This window comes from Procambarus clarkii, chromosome 71 (genome assembly GCF_040958095.1).
Source record: "Procambarus clarkii isolate CNS0578487 chromosome 71, FALCON_Pclarkii_2.0, whole genome shotgun sequence".
Classification (NCBI taxonomy): domain Eukaryota; kingdom Metazoa; phylum Arthropoda; class Malacostraca; order Decapoda; family Cambaridae; genus Procambarus; species Procambarus clarkii.
Window position 1 is genome coordinate 4128680 of NC_091220.1, and position 5492 is coordinate 4134171.

At 41.6% G+C, this 5492-nt stretch overlaps 1 non-coding gene across 1 annotated transcript; it reads right to left on the bottom strand.

Annotated features, from left to right (window-relative positions):
* Positions 1 to 851: 851 nt before the first annotated feature.
* LOC123752694 (5S ribosomal RNA) lies at positions 852 to 970 on the bottom strand. Its single transcript, XR_006772219.1, has one exon. It is a non-coding gene; the product is annotated as a 5S ribosomal RNA (ribosomal RNA).
* Positions 971 to 5492: the final 4522 nt, after the last annotated feature.

Here is a 5492-nt window from a genome sequence, read left to right on the forward strand (position 1 = left end):
AGGGTTATTATTTCGCCTGTTGATTGGGGGGAGGGTTGATGTGTTAGGGGGTTTTCGGTTAGGTGTGGTGGTGGTGATTGGTGGTGATTGGTGGTGGTGGTGATTGGTGGTGATTGGTGGTGAGTAGTAGTGGTGGTGGTGGTGGTGGTGGTGGTGGTGGTGGTGGTGGTGGTGGTAGTAGGTGGGAGGGGGGGGGGGGGGGGAAGGGGAATGATGGTCTGTGGATTCCTTCTCCGTACCCCTTACATATAAGCAAAAACATGCCTTCCTGTGGGTATAGAAACATTAACACAAATTATATCAGTAACTGATATTGTAGCCTTTTAAACAGAAAAGATTTGTACATACAAATACTTTTAAATTATCATTTATTTGTGGAAATGGCATTTACGTCATTAAATTGATACCTCAGCATCAAGTGTCCTGCAGTGGTCCAGTGGTAAAGTGTATATAAGTGATGCGTATTCTTGGAGTTGCGAGTTCAAACCCGGATTAAGCTATATATATATATATCTATATATATATATATATAGATATATATATATATATATATATATATATATATATATATATATATATATATATATATATATATATATATATATATATATATATATATATATATATATATATATATATACAACATGTTTTGTTTTGGTTGTTTGTTTTTGTATAAAGCCTCACACACTATATTAAGCGAGTTTGTTTTAAACATGACATACATATTAATTCATTTTACCAGGCCTTATTCCACACAACTCCGTGAATTTCCCGTGGAGCCAGCCAGCCAGCCAGCCAGCCATTCAAACAAAAACAAACGAAACAAAACAAAACAAAACAAAAAACATTAGTGCCAACAGCATTTGGTGTTCCCAGGCGGTCACCCATCCAAGTACTAACCAAACCCAACGTTGCTTAACTTCGCTGATCGGACGAGAAGCGGTGTTCTCAACGTGGTATGGCCGTTGGCATGAGACTGCCTACACATTGTGGCTAATAACCAACTCTTTTTAGTCATCACGGCAGGATACGGACCTTCTTGTGGTGTCTTAATGGTAATTGTATCCTAACATATTTTTGTCTCCTTGGCATGGATATTTAACATCGTTTATTCAGTCTTGGGTTTATGTTCTTTCGCCATTTACAGACATTTTACATCTACCTACTTCCTCAGCCTACCCTGCCAATTTCTAATGAATTTGTGGATTTTCTTTTGTAATACATACATGTGTGTGCTCATCTGCTCTTCAGTTTTTATGATATTTGTCTCATCTGTCCTGCTTTATGATACTTTTACAAAGAACATGAACAAATGCTTCTATTTTAGAGAAGATATGGGATCCAGGTTTCGGAGCCGTAAAACCAACCGTCGTGATTGGTGGACGAGTTGCCAGGTTGCAGCTTCTGTACCGTGCCGGCACATAAATAGGTTCGGCTCAAGCGGCGGCAGCATCATTCCCCCGTGACTGTCTGAGCGTCTCTCATCACCTTGGTTATCTCATCATCATCATGGTAGAAGCAAAGCCTACCAAGAAGGCTGCGGCTGCTGCTGCTGTGGTGGCCACCACCAGGAAACCTCGCGTCCAGGTTGCTCACCCGAAAACTAGTCAAATGGTTCTAGCCGCGGTCGCAGCACTCAAAGACCGTAAGGGCTCGTCTCTACAAGCAATCAAGAAGTACGTTGTTGCCAACAACAAAGTCGAGGCTGCCAAGATCGCCATTTACATCCGAAGATTTCTCAAGAAAGCAGTGGCTGACGGCATTCTTGTTCAGACCAAGGGAAGTGGAGCTAGTGGATCATTCAAGCTGGCCGTAGCAGAGAAGAGGGCCGTTCTAACTCCCAAGAAAGCCACCACAACCAAGAAACCATCTACAGCAGCAAAGAAGGCCGTGGTAACTCCCAAGAAAGCCGCCACAAGCAACAAACCACCTACAGCCTTGAAAAAGAAGCAGCAGCAGCAGCAGCTTGTTGTTGGGAACAAAAAGCCCAAAATAAAGAGAGCTTCAAAATCTCCCAAACCACCCAAGGCAAAGAAAGCTGTCAAGAAAACAACAAAGGCAAAATAAACGACGACATGCAAGCAGCATGAATACACATGACAATAAACATCCAGGCCTCCCCCCTCAGTGGAGGGGCCTCATATGATTCCAAAAAGAGTTTAGTTTTGTAGACAAATAAATCATTACTTTTGGGGTAGATTTACTCTGTATATATATATATATATATATATATATATATATATATATATATATATATATATATATATATATATATTTATATATACACATGGGTGAGGTGATATGGTACCAAAGTTTTGGGTAAGGTGATTGACATTTACACAAGATAAAACACGAACCAATGGGAATAAAAACATAAGAATGGAAGTAACTGCAGAAGGCCTATTGGCCCATAACACAAGCACTTCCTCTTGATGCTTCTATATTGGTTCGGAGTCTTGAAGCTATAATATATATATATATATATATATATATATATATATATATATATATATATATATATATATATATATATATATATATATATATATGCACACAAAACTAAATAGTCTTGTTAGACAAATTGCCCCTATTAGAGGCAAGTTGACTAACAAGCCGAATGACTGCAATTGTTTTGAATTTGAGTTAAATCTAACATAGAAATGTAATCAAACCTAACCTAACCTATGCTAACCCAAGCTAAGCTAACCTAACCTAACCTAAGCTAACCCAAGCTAAGCTAAGCTAACCTAACCTAACCTAACCTAACCTAACCTAACCTAAGCTAAGCTAACCTAACCTAACCTAACCTAACCCAGCAATTCATGATCTTAATATAATACTGTTAATTGGATAAACCAATTTGGAAAGAAATGTTCGAAAATAACAAAATTAACTGTGCTTGTTAGGAAAATTGGGCCTTGCATACTTGTCCCAATAGTGTGGTTCTCGCTTTTAGGTACGACATAAACGTATACCTAAGTTGAGAGAGAAAAAGATTCGCACTCAAACATGCATATCGATTGCCAGTCCTGAATTCTGGGTAGATATTCGTGTCCTCCCTTTTCATTTACCATCATTTGGATACTATCAAAACAGCTCTGAGAAGGATAAAATGAATAAAACGGGTAGCTCACTCATGTAAAAAGGAAGAGTTGGGAAAGATCTCTCTCTCTCTCTCTCCCCCTCACCCCCCCCCCCCACCAATGATCCTGCTCTGCTAGTATATAACGTAACAAACCTTCCCCCCCCCCCCTCCCTCCCTCCCTCCCCAATCAGAGTCCCTTTAAGCATGCGAGGATAAAAAATAGATTTCATAAGACCCAATGTGCTAGCTGATATCAAAACAATTTATGTTATCGTCTATTAAGCCCTTCAGTAAAAAAGTATAGGGACCTAATTAGGTCCCGTTTTGAGGTGGTGGTGGGTGGAATCGATGGATTAGCCAAGCTCTTATCCGCCGAATCCGTAGAGGGTACGACCCTGGCGCTTCAGAGCGTACACCACGTCCATAGCAGTGACGGTCTTCCTCTTGGCGTGTTCCGTGTAGGTTACAGCATCACGGATGACGTTCTCGAGGAACACCTTCAGGACGCCACGGGTCTCTTCGTAGATGAGACCCGAAATACGCTTCACGCCGCCACGACGAGCTAAGCGACGAATAGCGGGCTTGGTGATGCCCTGGATGTTGTCACGTAGCACCTTACGATGACGCTTGGCGCCACCCTTTCCGAGTCCCTTGCCTCCCTTGCCGCGTCCAGTCATGGTGTTGAAGTTGTGTGAATCGAATTGACGAATGCCAGAATCAGAATCAGAATAATACAGGAGAAGATGCCCTTAGGGGCGAGTTTGGAAGTGGGGACAGAAGAAGATAAGGGGGGGTGAGAGGAAGAAGATTTGTAAGAGAAAAAGTGCCAGGGCTAAACCCAGCTGCGTGTCGTTAGGTTGCGGCTTTCGAGGCAGGGACTCAGTCGGGTGTTTTCAGTGACAACATCGGGACATCACAAACTCACAACATCACAGTGATTGGCTCAAGAGCGTCAGGGCTGAACTTTTTTACGGATTGTTTGTGCTGGTTGTTGAGAGCTGAATATGTAATGATAGTGGATGCTGGGTGTTGAGAGCTAAAGTTTAACGAAATACAGAGTTAGGAAGAGGATCATGGATGGTAGAGAAGAGGTCATGATTGTTTCGTGGTAGTCTGAGAGTGTGTAGGAGAAAATCAATGTGTTGTTCATGATGAGTGAGTAGTCTATCGATTTGTTTGTCTGATAGAGTTTTCCAGTAGGTATTTAGGGCAGGAATGTTAGTACTTTCATGGAGACTTTGACTGGTATTTAACTCTTGCCATCGGGTGTTGAGTACCCATCTTAGTGCTCTATTCTGTATTCTTTGAAGTTTTATTTTGTTAGTGCGTGCAGATAGAGAAAGAGCTAGTGGAGCGTATGTTAGGAGAGGTCTAATAAGTGCTTTGTAAAGGTGCATTTTTGTGTCAGGTTTTGCAAATCTAAGTCTGTATAGTTTCTTCATGGCTTGAAGAGCTATTGCATGTTTCTGTGTTATGTGTGTGTGAAAGAGTAGTTGTCGATCAAATGTGAGTCCCAGGACTGTGGAGGAGGGAGATACAGAGATATAAGTAGGATTTTGAGTGTATGAATAGAGTTTGAGAGGAATTGGGCGAATAGTTCTTTTACAGAAAAAGTAGGTGATTTTAGATTTGCTGGAGTTGGTTTTATACGCCATTTGTACTCCCACTCAGTGACAACATCAAGTTCTGTTTGTGCTCTGTTTGTTAGTGTATCAATGGTGTTGCTGGTGACAAGGTGAGAGACATCATCAGCATAACATATGGTTAATGAAGTGTGATGAACAGGGTCAGGAATGTCGTTTATGTATAGGATGTAGAGTGTTGGGGCAAGAACAGAACCTTGGGGAACACCGGCGTTTAAGTTGAAGTAGTCAGAGTGTTGTTGGAGGAACTTAATTCTCATTGTCCTATTGTCTAAGTAGTTCGAAAGAAGTTTGGTGGTGATGAGAGGAAGATTAAAGTTGTTGCATAGTTTGAATTTTAAGCCGTCATGCCAAACAGTGTCAAAGGCCTTCTCAACGTCCTTAGTGATGAGTGCAGTCTTAAGTCTTTGGTGCTGATTGATACTGAGGTAGTTAGTCATGATGTTTAAGGCGTCGTGAGTGGACCGGTGAGGCCGAAATCCAAACTGTTTGTTAGTGAGTAAGTCATTGTGTTCAAGGTGCGTTCTAAGTCTCTGGTTGATCAGCCTTTCAAAGACTTTGCCAAGTGTCTCTAGAAGGCTGATGGGTCTATAGTTCTTTGGGTCAGTGTGGGGTTTCCCAGGTTTTGGAATAAGAACGGCTGTGGCAGACTTAAAGTTGAGTGGAAAGTACCCAGAGGCAAGGGAGGCGTTGAATAGGTTAGTGATAGCAGTAATGATAGAAGCAGGGAGTTGTCTAAGAAGGATATGTCCAATGCCAGACGC